Genomic DNA, 17,182 nt, shown 5'->3' with positions numbered 1-17,182 from the left:
GCTGTGGTTGCTGCTGCACGCAATGTTGATGGTGAACAGATCAAAACACTGACAGGATCCATGGATGGCAGGCTTTTGAGTGCCCTTGCAAAGAAAGGTGGCTATATTGGTCGCTGATTTGTTTTTGTTTTGTTTTTGAATGTCAGAAATCTATATGAGGAAGTTTTTCAAATATAAAACCTTGTAAAATCTTAAAACACAGATATAATTTGGATTTGTCACATTAGAAGATTTTCTGTCAACAGTCAATGCCGCGGGGGATTTTGTTGTTGTTGTTGTTGTTGTTGCAATACCAAAATCCACCACTGGTACCTGTAATATTACCGTATGGCATGTGGTAACTATTACTGATCTAAAAGCATATAAATGACTTAAGTTGTAATTTGGAGCAAGTCTAATCTTTAACAAGAAGCTGATATAGCAGGATGGGTGAGTTTTAGCACCAGGCGTGTGTGTCTGTGTGTGCAAGTTTTCTTGCGTGTGATGAGTCAATGGGGAGAAAAAAAAAAGAAAAATCAGCCACGTCCTCCTGAGTGACGGGTCCCAAGGAACCATAGTCTGGTGCTGCCATCTACTGACCCTAAAGTGCACCAACAAGCCCTCCAACACTGAGTCTGCACGAGTGAAAGGTCACTAACTCGCATAATGAATGTGCAACACCCGTTTTTTATATTTTGAGATGAAAGGAAGGCAAAAGTGACTCGAACAACCACTCGTTACAACAAAAGGATACTTGCTGTTCTCTGAATGCACCGCATGTGAAGGAGATTCTGTAGCAGCAGAAAACCACACCAGCTGAAACTCCTGTCAGCTAACAACAGGAAACCGAGGCTGCAATTCACACATTCACTAACCAAATGTAAATAAAAGATTCTAAAAACACTGCCTGGTCTGGTTAGTTTCAATATATTCTGAAAGATTTAGGTAGGGTCAGAATTTGATGTAAACAAGGTAACGCACAGACCCATCCTGTTTCGTATCAATGATTCTGCTGCTGGTGCGGTGACAGCCTGCGCAAGTGTCTTTGTGGGCAACAGTCTCCAAGAACCCCACTGTGCTCAACAGCTAAAACTGCATATCTGGGAAGACTGGGAAATTTTCACCACTGCATCCCTATTCTCCCAGCTCTTCATTGTTAAAGTGTTGCTAAAAGAGAAGCTGCCAAACAACACAACACATTTTCAAACACTAAAAGCGGTTAAATTATTGAAAGTGCAGCTTTGTACTCTTTTCTGTCAAATAACTTTTAAACTACAATTTGAATTGAATGATTTTTTGTTTTAATTTATATTTGACACACATCTTACACATATAGAAAAAAGACAAGCTGGTGAAGAGGGTGGGGTTTACCTTGTCTCTATAACAAAAAGGAACAAAAGGTCACGTCAGTTAAGAGGACGATGAAGGAAGCGTCTGTACTATGTCTGCTCTGTGAGTAAAGCATGAATTTTTTGGTTTTTCTTTGTTTTAAATGTTGAACTTTTACTTTCTGTTCTGTTAATCAAAAGTGATGAAGGAAAAAGCATGAAAAAGAAGAATAAAAGCACCAAGTTATGGTAGTGCTCTTTATGCCACCAGTACAGTGAGAAAAAAACCCCTAATAGTGCAAAAAGACTGATAGACAGTTTTGTGTGACATTTACAGGGGAAATGATACTGCAAAGATTTCTTACTATATATTCATTATTATCGACTTCTAAATCTACCTATGAATTTACATGAAAGACGAAGAAGAGTTTTTGCACAACGTTCCTTAAATTGTTCTCACACCCCCTCCTCGACCTCTGCTTCGAGGATTCTGACATTTAGTGTGACTCAGAAGTGTTGATTCATTTAAACTAACATAATCATCCTGCTTTAATCATCCCACTCCATACGTGACATCTCTTGTAGCAAAACCAGCATTTTCCCAGAGTTTCATAGTTATCTATAACATAATAATTATCTACAGTCATTTATTCTTTAGTCTTTATTCTATACTAACCTAATTGTAATTTCTCCTTAGTTCTGACATCGGTGTTTTACTGGACAACAAACCAAGGTCAGTAAACGTCTTTTTATAAATATAAAGTGCTAAAATGGTGATCAGAATCAGAAATATCTGGTGTGTAGATGCTTGTGGGCTGCTATAGCACATTTAAATCTTATTTTCATTCTATAGGCTGATTTCATCTAAACAATAATTTACATTACTTTTGAAATTAATGAAAAGCTTATTTTTAACCCTCACAGCTCGCCTGACTGTGAGTCCCAACAGCACTCAGTTCTTTGACGGAGACTCTGTGACTCTGAGCTGTGAGGAGGACGACAGCTCTGCTGGATGGACTCTGAGGAGAAACACAAGCTTAGAAACCAGGACTCAGTGTGGAGATGAGTTTGGAATATTAGACAGTTCTTCCTGCATCATCAGCCACATCGTTCTACTGGACAGTGGAGTTTACTGGTGTGAGTCCAGAGAGGGTCCCATCAGTAACATGGTTAACCTGACAGTCGCTGGTAAGCTGAGTGTGTGGAGTTAGTGTTGATGAAGCTGTGTGTAAATGGATGAAATGCTGTAGTTTGTCTCTGTGTTGAGGTGGATCAGTGATCCTGCAGAGTCCTGTCCTCCCTGTGATGGAGGGAGATGACGTCACTCTGCTCTGTAAAACAAAGACCACTCCCTCCAACCTCCCAGCTATTTTCTTCAAAGATGGCGTCTTCACTGGGAAAGACTCTACAGGTCACATGACCATCCAGCATGTTTCCAGGTCTGATGAAGGCCTCTACAAGTGTGACATCAGCGGTCATGGAGAGTCTCCATCCAGCTGGATCACTGTCACAGGTGACACACTCACCTGTCTGTGTTTCTGCAGGTTTCAACATTCACAATGTGACGACAACTTAATGACTGTGTTTGCTTTGTTTTAGACAAACACACCACCACACCTCCACCTACATCCACACCTCCACCTACATCTACACCTCCATCTACAGCCACACCTCCACCTAAAACCACCTCGACCACCTCGACCTTTCCTGCCGCTTCCTCTCCTCTTCTCCCGGTGTTGCTGACTGCTGGAACACTCTGTGTCATAGCTCTAGTGGTCTTACTGATTGTTTTGGTGGAACGATATGTTAACAGGAAGCTTCAAGGTGAGACTCCGACTTTCAGGCTTTTCAAAAATTCATGATTCAAAAATGTTTTATTGTCAGTTCTCTGCTTGGACACACAGGATAACTCAAATACTGTTTCTTACTCACCTCAGTATCAAAAAAAGACTTAAGAAAAGTTAAAGGAATATATAAAATTCAATCAGTGCACTATAATGGCAAGAGTGTAAGATATAAATGCAATATATAAAATAAAGCAGCAAGATATAAATCATACAAATTAAATAAAATAAAATAACATAAATTGAATGAATAATTACAGCAAATATGTAAACTTTATAACATCTTTATGTGCTTTATACATAGAACAAACTGATTGATTAGTTCGTGGATTTGTTGATTCATTCATTCATTCGACGCTTTCATGGGTCAATCTGTGGAAGCTACAATAATACTTACAAATTCAGCAGGAAAATCATAATTACTTTCCCCACAATAAATAATCTGAATGATTAATGTAATGGCAGTAGTGTCTCTATGACCATGTGCACTGATGTCCTCTCTGTGTGTTTCATTGTGCAGAGAGCGCCTTAGCTGCCGTCTACTCAGCAGTGAGGACAGAAGACATCTGTTATGTAGAAATCAAGATTAAAGAGAAACCCATATAAACAAAGACCAGGTACAGCTGCTCCTCTTTGTCTTAACGCTCAGAACAATTCCAGCTATTCCTGGCATTCCAGTTTAAACCAGTGGTGTCAAACATAAGCCTCAGAGGCCAGAATATGTAAAGACTCTAATCTGACTCATTGGATGACTTTGAAACATTTGAAGGAGAGCAGAAATGTTGGACAACTGTGTTGTCATAAGCATTTCAGATTTTCCTTCTCATAAAGACCTCCCATGTCAATTTACACTACTTAATTAAACTATTGATTTCACACTTCCTTTTATATAATACAGCTAAGGGATAAAATCAATTTTAAAAAATCAATAGAAAACAAGTGCTTGTATGAATGGATGAATGATGTATTTTGTATAAAGTGCTCTGAGTACTCAAGTGTATAAGAACCAGTTTAATTACCATTCACCAAAGAGACTAAGTGAGCTGTCTGCGGCTCTCTGGTCAAGTCAGACTTTGAGACTTGCTCACAAAAGCTGTAAAGTTTAAGTCAAAGAACAATGTTAAGTACAGGAAGTGATGTAGACTCAGAGTAAAGCTGGAAGGAAATGCAGAAGAAAATTAAGCACCTCAGATTGTCATGAGGCCAACATTTACACTCTCTTACGCACTCCTTTGATTTTCACGCTCTTCTTTTGGATTTTCCTGGTTCTATTCTAACAGCACGGCTCTGCATCACATCACACTTGTTTGGCTCTGCACATGTGCAGAAAAGAAAAAAAACAATAGAATAGAAAAATCCAAGATGATCTAAAGGTAAAAGTGAGATAGGATGTGCAAGGTGTGAAAATGACGTTTTCTCACTGTAAAACCACAGCAGCAGCAGCATCCGCCTGTTTTTCATTTTTTTGTCCTGTGTGGGAAGATTGGTTCATACTTCTCAGACAGTTTATTTTGATGAGCTTATTTTGTATCTTCCAGTTAAAAAAATGTTAAAAAAGAAAAATGTAAGTCACGTGATCCAAGCACGGTGAGCTCATCGGTTTAAATTAACACTGACATCATTAGCAGATCCGCCCCTTAGTAGGTTTAAAAATGATTTAAATACAACCTCAGACAAACAAATGCACGACATGTTACAATGTTCATGTTTCAATTGTTTTCTGGGATGGATGTTGTTCTATAAAAACATATAGAAAGACACGTAGCAAACAAAGGAGACCTAGATACAGAATATTGACCTTTTGTCAGAGTAAAAACCCACAGCAACAGTCTCCACCTGTTATATGTTGTTCCTGTAAACTGCGTGAGACCTTCGGTATCTTGTGGTTGAAATGTATCAAAGAGCAGGGGGTGCACCTGCAGATGCTGTGTGATCTGAAGTTTCACATATACTGTTTATAGTATTCATAATTCAGTGTGTTAGGGTGATTAATACTTAAAATGCAGGTTTGCGCCTGAGAGACTTTAGACATTGAAACCTTTCGTTAAGATGTGTCTGAACTGTAACTGGTTTGACGTGTTCCTCACTCTCTGTATATGAATATAACAGACGGGCCAGGTTTGTGCACAGGTGCTTATTGTTTCTCATGATGTTTTAAACTGTGTGTTCAGATTGTGAAGCCAGAGCTCTGTACTGAAGATTCCCACCAGTCCAGCCGATGACTTCCAGCTACTGGTCCAACCGACCCATAAGACCCCAGGACATAGATGTGTAATACTCATATATTTCCGTGTGTTTTTCTCATCACCTTACACAGCCAGCACGCTTGCCTTATCAAGAGTATGTATAGTATGTAATGCATTAATGCAGTAATGGAATGCACTGTATATGATCCCCTATTGATCTTTCTATCGATCTATTTAATTTCTAAGTGGGAGACCGTGTTGTCTGCTCCACAGCAGTGATCTAGTTTTTCTGCAGAATCAATAAACTTTGGTCTCACTTTTGTTCTCGTGTGGTTCTGTGGGTTTCAGAAAGATGTCTGATGCTAACTGATACACGCCACAGCTGCACACTATAAACAGCAGGAGCATTATTCAGTGGCTGGAAACTTCAGAGAAAAAAAAAGTCAGAACAAAGTGCGTACGTGTTCGTGATAGGAAATGAAGTCTGTTGGGCTATGGATGGCTGCACTGGGAGATGACGTTTAACTTAAGAAGCTGTACACCACATCTTAGCTGGCGTGCAGTTTGCTGTCTGTGGTTCAAAGTCTGTTACACTCTCCAAGGTCCCAAAAAAAGAAATCGGTTACATCTGATGTTTCAAACAAATGGAGCTGAGTGTCTTTTTCAAATGATCAGCTAGTTACAAGTCTAATAGATACATAATGAGCAGATTCCAACTCATTTTTTAATGTCTTACCTTCACAGCAGCACATCAACAGCTCAGTGCTCCTGCAGCTGTCGTGCACAGATGTTACAAGTTAGTGTAGTTTCTTCAAGTTCCTTCTTATTGTCAGCTCTCATTAAAATAACAACTGCTCTCTTGCACTAGTCATGCATTTGTGAAATAATAAAGTAAACACCTGTTAAAGTGTTTCTGTCATAGCAGTGTGAGTGGCGGGCAGATGTGACAGCAGTGTGCAGAACGCACATGCAGGGTTTTCTTTGTTGCAATAAGAAAAGCAGTATTTGTAATATCACCATTTAGCATTTAGGTAACAGATGTGAAGTGGTGGTTTTAAAGAAGAGTTTAATGAGCTGATTTAGCAGCGAAGGTGATTCTTGGATGTGGCACCAGCTCTGGCCGCTCTGACCACCATCTCAACAATAAACCAATATCTAGTGCTGCCATCTACTGACACTAAAGTGCACCAACTAGCTGTACAACTCTGTGTCTGCACCAGTGAAAGGTGACTAACCTAACAATGTAAAGGTGCAGGAGCTGTTTTGCATCTGATATGAAAGAAACTCTACAGCAACCAATAGGAGAGCCTCAAAATGTCTTCTGTAAATACTCAGTCACACTAACCAGGGCCAACCTGCATAGTTGCTAACATCAGATATATGGCACCTCCAGTGCGGAGCATAAAAAGCAGAAACACAATTGTGATACCAACAGGAGTTCAAGAGCTTGTGTATATAGTGTAGGAGGGTTGAAATGGTAGGAAGACTGAAAGGCTGACACACCAAAAATAACGTCAGTCAACGGCGCTGGCACGGCTGGCAGCCTTAACCCAATTTCCCTCGGGATGAATATAGTATAATCAGTCAATCAATCCAAAATGTTTTATACTTGATGTTCAAAATCAAAAACTCATTATGTCATATTTTGAGATGAAGAAATCTTTATTATTCTTATTTTTCATCATGATGAAGTTCTGTTACAAGTTCTTAACATGCCCAAACAAGAAAATGTTCTGATCACCAAATTCAGGATGTGTTGACTCACACTTCAGCTGTTTAAAGCTCTGAGACTAAGAACTTTGACTCTGCCGTTGTCTATATTTTCTGTAGCTCACACAGCCAACAATTGCACCAACAACAAGCAAAATAAAAACTGTCAAACTAGCTGGATGGATAACAACTCTAATTTTGAACCCTCCATCCTTTTTGTGAATGTCCGGCTGACCTGCAGGTGAGAAACAGGTGTGAGGTGTCAGCTGTCAGGTAGGTGATGAGTGAAGAACAGAACAGAATCCATTTCCTCTTCAAACTGCTGTCAGACATTATCTACTGCACTCTGATCACATCACTCAGACCAGCTGCTTTCTACAAAGTCTCATCAACAACATCTTTAGAAACAAACATCAACAAGCAGGAAGCAGCTTCACCTCTGATCACACACACACTCAACTCTACTCACTCACCTGGAGGAACAACTCTCAGGTTTACACTGCAGATGGGGTTACCCTTGAAAAAGGCTCTCTTTTCATGGTTTGTTCCCGTCAACAGGACACGACACTCATATGTTCCATTATCAGCAGTTGTCACATCCGTCAGAACCAAAGACACGTCTCCATCCTCCATCTGTCTGTCCTTCAGATCCACCCGGTTCACAAAGGATGGATGCTGGTTGTCTGTAACAAACTGCTCATCCTGATACAAAAGGACATATTCTGGCTCCAAGTCACTTCTGCTCCACTGTACAGCGGTGATGTTGTTGTTGTCATAGACAGAAGCAAAACATGACAGATTGACATTGATTCCAGATTCAACTGTTGTGCTTAATGAGACTGAAAGAGAGCAAACACAGACCACATAAGTTAAATCAGGTCAAAGTGCAACTCTCACTCCAACTTCCACAGAGGCCGGTGTGGGGACGTCCCACCACATGTACTTTTAGCAATATTTTGCAATACTTGGGGACTTCATAATGAATGCCATGTTGCTGTTAATGACCACCCGCCTGACCTTATCAAGGGGATTAAACAAGTTAGGCCACGAGACCATGGAAGTTATCTCTGACCAAAATGTGTATAAATTAGAGGCCACGCTTTCAGAAGCTCTTCGAAGGTTTCAAGCTTTCAAGCTTTCAATATGTTATATAACTTTCCAAAAAGGGAAGTCTCTGGAGTCTCCCTCTGTATATCTGTATGTCTCAGAGCTTCTGTAATGGAAGCTAATTACACTGGCAGTAAAAATCAACACGATCACTCATGCATGGTGCAACGCACCAGATTGCAAAAATGCTTGACTGGCCGACATGAAAATAAGCACAAGAACCCACAGGTCATCTCCTGACCAAGAGAGTCAATGCCCATCATGTTAAAATGTCTAGCTTTACAGCTGAAATAAACTGGTGTGCAGCTGACTACAATTTTTTATTAGTTTCTATATATATGTCTCAATAAAAACAAACTTCGATAATGCAGTAAGAGGCATGTGTGGCAGGTGAGACCTGAGTCTGGGAACCGCCCCTGGTGGGCGGAGCTGGTCTTTGCTTTTTTCATAAGCTCAGGTGTGGGCAATTAGGTATTCCTCAGCAAACCTGAAGCTGCCAGTGCTTGGTCCAAGTTGGGCAAGTTGGTGTTTTTAATTTCTTTCCATGAAAGCTTGATGCGGGTCCCCCTAATCTTCTGTTAGAACGGTAGGTTACACAACAATGTACCACTGGAGCTCTGGTTGTTGTGGCCGAGGTTTACAGTTATTTGCACACTTGTAGGTAGGAAACATTGCGTTCCCGTGAGAACAGTGTAGTGGACTTCACCGCCACTGACCCATGTTTATTAGGGTGTTTAGAGCATTTATGGATTATTGATGGTATGACCTGCGGTCTGGTTCAGACCATCCAAGAAAGTGTGCTTTAGTTTTGTCCAGTGAAATTGTTTTTGTTTTTTTTTGTTTTTCTTAATTCAATCTCTTACTTGATTTAATTAGATATGAGTGTCTCGGGATTACAACCATATGACCTATAAATGCAGAGTGCTAACCAAGCCAAATGTAATTACCTGATAATTTAGCACTCCACCTTGTAGTTCAAATATGATCACTTACGACGAAACGTTAGTGTTTAGGCTGCCAAAAGTGTCTTTCTTATTATTTCAGAACATGTCATAGCCCACACAGAGACCCCCTGAGCCAGATGGCTACAGCAGAGATCCTTTTCACAAGTCCAAATGCTACATTTATATCTATGTCCTAGTATGACTTAAGCAAATGCCGCTGATGCAGACACACAAATCGCGAACCGATATGCAACTCACATGTAGACACAGGCACGAGAAGGCAGGCAGACATCCAAATCCAGTAGTGTAACACAGATGTTACAGTGGGCATTTTCCACCTTCTGTAGATCTTCTGATCTCACACAGAATTAAGAAGAAACAAACAAAAAATCAGAACCTGCTTCTAATATCTTATCCTAAGCAAGTCAGATTAAGCAAAGCTGGAAAGTCACTGACTGAGGGAACATGACGGTTTACTACATCTACACTCTTCCCATTGAGAAACTGGAGGTTGAGTAAGGGTGTGAGTTGGTGTGAGGGGAAATCAAAGTAAACTGCTTCTGAGTGTCAAAACTTAATGACACAACAATGAAATATGTGCATTGAATAGGCCATTTTGGGGCATTCATCTATGTGTGCAGCATTTTTGCTGCAGCTTCCACAAAGGAAGAGCTAGTCTGGGTAATTTTGTCTGCTCTGATGTCAATAAGTTCAACTAAATTCATGTTTTTGATGTGTTTTCTTCTTTCTTTTAATTTACATCAAAGCCCAGTAATGCTATTTTGACTTTCCTGTTAGGCTCCAATCATCCAAGCCAAGAGACTGGTCTGCAACTATCTGACAACTGCCCGTGGTGAGGTAAAAACCCGTCGTCCAGGTTGTGCTGTAGGTTTAAAATAATAGTGTAATAGCAGTGAAGCATGAAATTGGCAAACCACTACCTGCATCCTATTTGACCTGGTGCTGAAAACGAGCCAAATAAACCAAATAAAAAGCAAATCACTGTCTCAATAAGGACACTTCCTTTGATACACAATGTACTCTGCATACTTCCATGTACCCGTAAATTTTAACAGGGTAGTGTTGCCTCAACGCTGGAAGTTGTGCAGTTGCTGGAACTGTCCGTTGCAACATTGAAATTTCACTGTCATGCAAAATATTGGATTTTCTGAACATTTGAAGCCACAATCTACAACTTAACCTCACATGCTCCGAATTTGAATGAATGTCAACAATGGTACTGCCACACAGCTATAAATGCTGGCAATGACATTGGCCACTCGCGTAATAGACTCTACATAGATTTGCAGAAAAATTACAAATTAAAGCAAGACTCAACCAGAGTCAGGAGTCTTTTCACACACAGTACTTGGAATTTAGGTCATTAAAGTGTTGGGTGCAGTCTGATTTTTAAAAAAACAAAACAAAAAAAAAAACCCTACTTCGGATGCATGTAGATGAATAGAGATACTTCACAGACACAAGACTAAAGGTCATTTTACAGCAGGATATAAGAGCTGGTTTTGATATAAACCAGGCTTAGGGAATTTCAGGCCACAAGAACCGGTTTCCTGCAACTGTGTCCTTGATCCAGCACAGCTGATTTAAATGGCTAAATTACCCCCTCAACATGTCTTGAAGTTCTCCAGAGGCCTGGTAATGAACTAATCATCGATTCAGGTGGGTTGGCCCAGGGTGAGATGTAAAACCTGCAGGACATCGGCTCTCGACGGAGTTCCCCACCCCTGATAGAAAGGGAATGTTGGCATGGTTTATATACCAGGCTGCAGTATTTGTAGAGAAGGTAAAACAATCACAGATGGGGTTAAATGATGCAGAAGTTCACATGATAAATCCAGTTTAATGCTATTATTTAGAACTGAGTAAGCACTGAAAAGGTCCAGTGGACCAGCTGGTGTGGTTCTTCTAATCAATTAGTCTTGCAGGAAATGGGCCTGGAAGATTTTAGATATGGAAACATTTCTTTTGGATAAAAAATATTATTTTGAATAAAAATTAAAGAACCCAGATTTAAACTGAGGATCTCTGCATAATGAGGATATCTATGACATCTGTCTTCATCTAATCTGAGTGAATTTGGAGATCTCCAGCATCTCATCCTTTTCACAGGGTTATTGAGGTTCATCAAATGACTGTGACTATCAGCCTCAAGGCAAGAAGATGAAGAGCAGGACTCACTACTGTCAGGAAGTGGAGGCTATAATTCACACAGGCTCACTAAAATGGGACACTAGAAGATTGGAAAAAATATTGTCTGGTTTTAATGAGTTTCCAGTTTTCTGCAAAATTTGGATAGGAGGTCATGGCTCCACCCTGACCTGCATCAGTTCGGGCTGGTGGTGTAGTGGTGTGACACATTTTCCATTTTTGCACACTCTGCCTGAGTCTTGTTGCTGAGCATATCCATATTTTTATGACAACACACCATGTCACAAAGCTGAAATCATTCCAAACCAGTTGCCTCAATCCAACAGAGCACCTTTGGGATCGTCATGGAACGAGAGATTTAGTCACTTAGTAGTTTGATATCAACAGATTTAAAGAGGGTAAAGAAACTATCAAAAGTAGGATTGTTGATAAGACCAGAGGAAGAACTACATTAAAGCTACACATTTTCCTTCGTTCTTTTGTTGGTTGAAGAAACTTTGAAGACATTTCGAAAATGTAAACTAATTAGAGGCAGTCTATTGTGCCAGTGCTGATATACTCATATGAAGCTTGTTCATCCATCCATCAGTCTCTCTTTAAAGAGAGAAGCCCAGACCTCCTTCTCCTCTTCCAGCAGACATGGATGTGCAGCCAACAAATGTGTTGCAGTCGTGTGATGCTTTTATGTTAGTATGGACTAAATCCTCTGAGGAATGTTTCCACCAGCTTGTTAAATCTATACTAGAATAAAGAAGGCAGTTTGTAAAGGAAAAGGGTTTCAGCTTATTACTATCAAATGTACCCAATAAAGTGGCCAGTGACTGGAAGCACTGTGTACAGGCATCAGTCACTGCTTAATAAAGGCCAGTAGGTGGCAGCAGAGGTGGTTCTACTCAGCACATGCCTGCTTTCACTTGACCTTTGACCCTTAGTTACAGGTCTTTACTCTTAAAGCTTTAAAGCTCTAAATCAGCAGTTCTCAAACTTTCCACAGTGAGTCCCACATCATAAACTATAATGGCTTTTGAACTACCGACATTAAAGTGCAGCAGTATTAGCCTGTTTAACACCACATACAGGAGACATGAGACAAGATTTATTTCTTTTATTAATGAAAGCACAAGCTCATCCATCACCTGTTCAAAAACACAAGAGCTATTTTATAATAGCTATCAACAAAGGCAAGAAACTGTTTGAATTAAACTAGAGTTGTTCTCAAACCATGTCCATACTACCATGGAGATGACGACTTTAGACCGAGATTATTTAGGGTTGTTTTTTTGTTTTGTTTTTTTTTTGCTTTGTTTTATAACTAAATTTTTAAAATAAATTTGCTTTATCTTTTTTAATATATGTTCCTCATGGGTTACCTGGTACTGACCTAATATCTTATTTTTTTATTTTTTATTTTTTTATGATTGATATGAACCGGGCCTGCACAACTTTGGATTGCAAAGTTTGGGTGAGAGGCCTTTGAGCCTCTCACATCAGCTCTAATGTTCTCTAACCTAAATGAGCCTGCTTTTCATCCACCCACACTCTGTCCTTCATGGGGAAAGGCTGGAGCCCTTCTCACACTTGCTTTTCACACGGTAAAATAAATCAATGACAGACATATCGAGATCCAATCTGCACTACTTCAGAAATATCTGTTTAGCAGGAAATGGTCTCTGGCTCCAGCATGTCTTTTGGCTTGTCTCCCTCCCCTCAGTCCCAAACCGCTCGTGGCAGATGGAGGCCAAAGCCTGGGTGGTTCTGGATGTGTTTTTACTTATGAGGGAGTTTTTAGGGTCTCACTAATGTCAGAGTTCTTGCTCATACTGTAGGGAATCGTCTGATTACTGGAGTTTTCTCTGCTTTCTTTGTTTATGTGTATGCTTATGTGCACATGTGTATTTTTTACTTTATGTAACCCAGCTGGAGAAACTGGTTAATATGGGATTAATACCTTTATAAGGTGTTAGTTTAGTTATAGAATCATTCTTTTATTTGTTTTTTGTTTTTCTGTCACAAGAAGTGATGCTGTGAAAACAAATGTTTTATTTACACACTTCCTGCTGTGCCTAGCAGGAGCTTGTTGTGTGTTAACACTGTGAGAGTGTCCTACCCATTTGAAAAAACCTATTCTGTTAACTGAAGAGTATCACACTTTGTCAGGATCCACGTAATTGTAACTCGCAGTTATTTAATTTGAATGCTGAAAGAAGTGATAGATCAGAGACTATAAACGTGTTTCTAAATACAGGTCAGGTATTTTAGTGAGCTATGAGCTCCATGAGGAAGGGCCAGTGTTTCAAATGTCTCCAGATGGCTGTTTCGGCTGCTGACAGCCTGCACTGCACTTCTCACAGTGCTTTGCAGGCTCCTGATGAGAGACATGAGGGGGAGAGCAGGGTTGAAAATGATAAACTACCAGTGAATTGTATATTTTACAGCTTTACATTTGCTGCACTTGCAATTTCGCTCACTAAAGAAAAAAAAAACAGTTTTCATAATGGATGCATCCACCCCACACATTTCCCTTGCTAGATCCGCTGACTGCAGGTGAGAAGACCTGGGCAGCAAGTCAGGAAGCACCCAAAAATGTTGTCCTCCCTAAAAATTAAATGCTTATAAAACAGTTATGCTGTTTATTACTAAACTATTCACTGTGTTTGCTGAGTTGAACTGTTGGATCCCTCTGTTTGTTGCTATTTATTGCAGGCCACATCCCGCGCAGGCTCCTCTCATCCACTGCTCGCAGAGGAGCCTAATGGCCTCATTTGAATATGATGTGGGTCTGGTTAAAGATTGCATGGGAACAAACTTGCCTTGTCAAATACATGACAGCATCTCACACAGTTTTATTTTAAAAGCTAAACATCACGATTGGGTCTGTGACTAAAGTGAGTGCAACAGTACAGACGTGGGAAGAAACTCACATTCCAGGGATAAATAGTTAGGATGAGGTGTTTAGTAAGCATCTGGCAGTTAAACATTAGTGTGAACTGTGCTCTGCTCTCTCATCCTGCAGCTGCGCTGGTAGAAGTGAGTCAGGGGTGAAAAAGTGCCCTCCTCCAACAAGAGCATACCAAGCTCCAGCTTAGTGACGTGCAGAGCGAGACTCTGAGCCACCCATGAGGGATCTGGATGGAACGCAGACGGTGGCTGATAAACAGTCAGGGAGTGTTGCCTGGGAATTCCAGTGTGTTTTTGAGTTAAGGTGGTTATTGGTGTGACTTTCGAATTGTTTCACAAATTGCAAACATTCACATGATTCTCCAAACATCACACACACAGGAAAAGTGTGTACTGCTGAGTTTCAAACTTTCCTCTAGCCCTGATTTAAAGTGACCAGTGTAAATATAATGTGCAAATTTCATTTGACTAACAATGACTCGTGCACACTCTGCATGGCAGCAATACTGCTCCGTAGGGTGATGCCAGTTCCTGACACATAAGAAAGCTGTGCATTAGATCCTAACTGAAAATTAAACACTTCTTTTTCTGTTGCACACTCAGTCACAAACTGCACTCAGCAACAGCCAGAGCTGCAGAGTGCACCCACATAGCATTAAAAGTTACAGGGTGATGAGCTAAATTCAACCTGAAAGAAACAGAGAAAAACAAAAATGCATCAGGACTTTATTCTGTGGATGACTGACATGAAGCCTGATTATATACCAGATTTTTTATAGCAGGGTAAAGATGTGTCACAATGAAATGAATGTTTGATGTTCAAAAATGCACAAATACCTTCTTCTTCAGAAAGAAACCAAAACAGAAACAGCAGTGATGAAGATGATTTTCACATTTCTGCTTTTTTATTGTGATTACGAGTTTTACATGTAAGAATTTTTCTTCTAAATAACAAGCAATGAAAGAGACACGTCACAGGAGCAGACTACAGCAGTTGCTCATAAGTCCTCATTAGATTCATATTTTCCTTAAATTAATAATCTTCAATCTTTTGTGGCTCGTGAGTCTATTCATACCTGTGTACAATACAGTACTTGTAGATGGCAGAGCTCCTGGCACTGCCAAAACACACATGGTACATATATAATTAATGGAATTTCCCCCCAACCCCTATTCCAAAAGTTCAGTGATTAAAGTTTATCCTGTTAAGCCCCAACGAGGCTGTCTGAGCTTGCTCTTTGAAAATGACAAACCCAAAAGGAATGTAAACAATCTCGGTATCAAAACAAAGCTGGTGAACACTGGTGAGATCAATTTTACATTACATTATTAAAATGTATAAAAGTTCTTATTGTTGATTCTAATCTTCTGATCTCTGAAATTCACATTTCTGCTGCTGAACACAAACCAAGAGTGATGGTTGAGTCAGTCAAGTTAATTAATTTCACTTTAATCTGTTAACAAGCTGAAGCGATTTCCACATTGTCTCCGTCAGGCTGTGTGACAGCAAAGCTTCAAGTGTATCAAGTTCAAGTTTCAGAGCAGCTATTAAAACAGAAGCACTGAGTTTTTGTTCGAGTTGAATATTTGAACACTGCAGCAAAGACATCCAGTGTAAAGAGCAGAACATTGTAATAATGCTGAGATTATTCAAAGTGATTCATAGTCAGAATTATATTGTGTGATCTGGATGAAGCAATAACTGGATAATAAATGATAAAACAGCAAAATTCTGTTTTCTTTGCTCTCACACACTAGGTCAACAGTTAAACAAAAACCTATAACTGTCGGTGACATTTCACAAATCAGTTTCATTGTGAAGTTCCAGCTGTGTCTGTTCACTGACAACAAGTGGGAACAGCAGGAGACTGTTTAATGACAAGAGGTTTGAGACGAACTTCTTTTGCCTTTTTCTGGTTTCTGTAGATCACAAATCCAGCAACAGCAGCAACAACGAGGGCAGCAGCAGCAACTACCACACCAACGATTAGTCCAACAGATCCTGCAGGTGAGAAACAGGTGTGAGGTGTCAGCTGTGAAGAACAGAACAGAATCCATTTGCTCTTCAAACTGCTGTCAGACATTATCTACTGCACTCTGATCACATCACTCAGACCAGCTGCGTTCTACAAAGTCTCATCAACAACATCTTTAGAAACAAACATCAACAACCAGGAAGCAGCTTCACCTCTGATCACACACACACTCAACTCTGCTCACTCACCTGGAGGAACAACACTCAGGGTGATGATGCTGATGAGCTTCAAACCAATTGTTCCTTTCTCAACGACACGACACTCGTATCTTCCAGTGTCATTAATCGTCACATTGTTCAGAATCAGAGACACGTCGCCATCCTTCATCTGTTTGTCCTTTAGATCCACCCGGTCCTTAAAACATGGATGCTGGTGCACTGAAGTTTTCCTCTCATCCCGATACAAAAAAACATATTCTGATCCCAGGTCAGCTCTTCTCCACTCCACAGTCTGGATGTTTTTTCGAGCTTGACATGTCAAAGTGACGTTCCTTCCAGACTCAGCTGTGACGTTTTTCTGGCCTGAAAGAGAAACTATACAGAGCAGAGAGGTAAAGGTTTCAAACAGCTGTTTACTTCAACAGAAAGCATCAGGATCACTGGACATGGACTGTACAGTTAAGACTTGGGTAGCAGCATTTGGGACAATATAATGTGTTTCAATGACAATCCAGGGAATTTTCCTTTAAATTTAACTGTTAAAAAGTGTTTTTTCTGGAAAAAAGGAAAAACAAGATTATTAGTAAATCGAGCAAAACATTCAGAATTTGATTGATTATTTAAAAAAAAAAGAAAATCCACTGACCAGTTCGACAGAAGGCCTGACAAATCAAAGAAGACGTAAAATGCCTGATTATTTGAGAATTATTTCTATGATCAGAACAACTAAAGAGGTTCGCAACCAAGAAACACCCTCGAGGATTTAAAACAGAGTTTAATTTGACTGTATTACCATTATAAATCTTTTGGTTTTAGACTTAAT

At 40.0% G+C, this 17,182-nt stretch overlaps 2 long non-coding RNA genes across 3 annotated transcripts; both read left to right on the top strand.

Annotated features, from left to right (window-relative positions):
- Window positions 1-2,935: 2,935 nt before the first annotated feature.
- LOC113019520 (uncharacterized) lies at window positions 2,936-5,642 on the top strand. The gene is made up of 3 exons (XR_003272033.1): window positions 2,936-3,131; window positions 3,672-3,768; window positions 5,323-5,642. It is a non-coding gene; the product is annotated as an uncharacterized LOC113019520 (long non-coding RNA).
- Window positions 5,643-8,646: 3,004 nt separating this feature from the next.
- On the top strand, window positions 8,647-14,506 carry LOC113019521 (uncharacterized). Of its 2 annotated transcripts, none has more exons than XR_003272035.1 (3): window positions 8,647-8,740; window positions 9,897-9,956; window positions 14,281-14,506. It is a non-coding gene; the product is annotated as an uncharacterized LOC113019521 (long non-coding RNA). The 2 variants fall into 2 exon arrangements; XR_003272034.1 differs by lacking the exon at window positions 14,281-14,506 and adding an exon at window positions 11,229-11,877.
- The last annotated feature ends 2,676 nt before the right edge of the window (window positions 14,507-17,182 follow it).

This window comes from Astatotilapia calliptera, chromosome 3 (assembly GCF_900246225.1).
Source record: "Astatotilapia calliptera chromosome 3, fAstCal1.2, whole genome shotgun sequence".
Classification (NCBI taxonomy): domain Eukaryota; kingdom Metazoa; phylum Chordata; class Actinopteri; order Cichliformes; family Cichlidae; genus Astatotilapia; species Astatotilapia calliptera.
The sequence above is the reverse complement of the archived record's forward strand: the minus strand, read 5'-3'. Positions and strand labels throughout refer to the sequence as shown.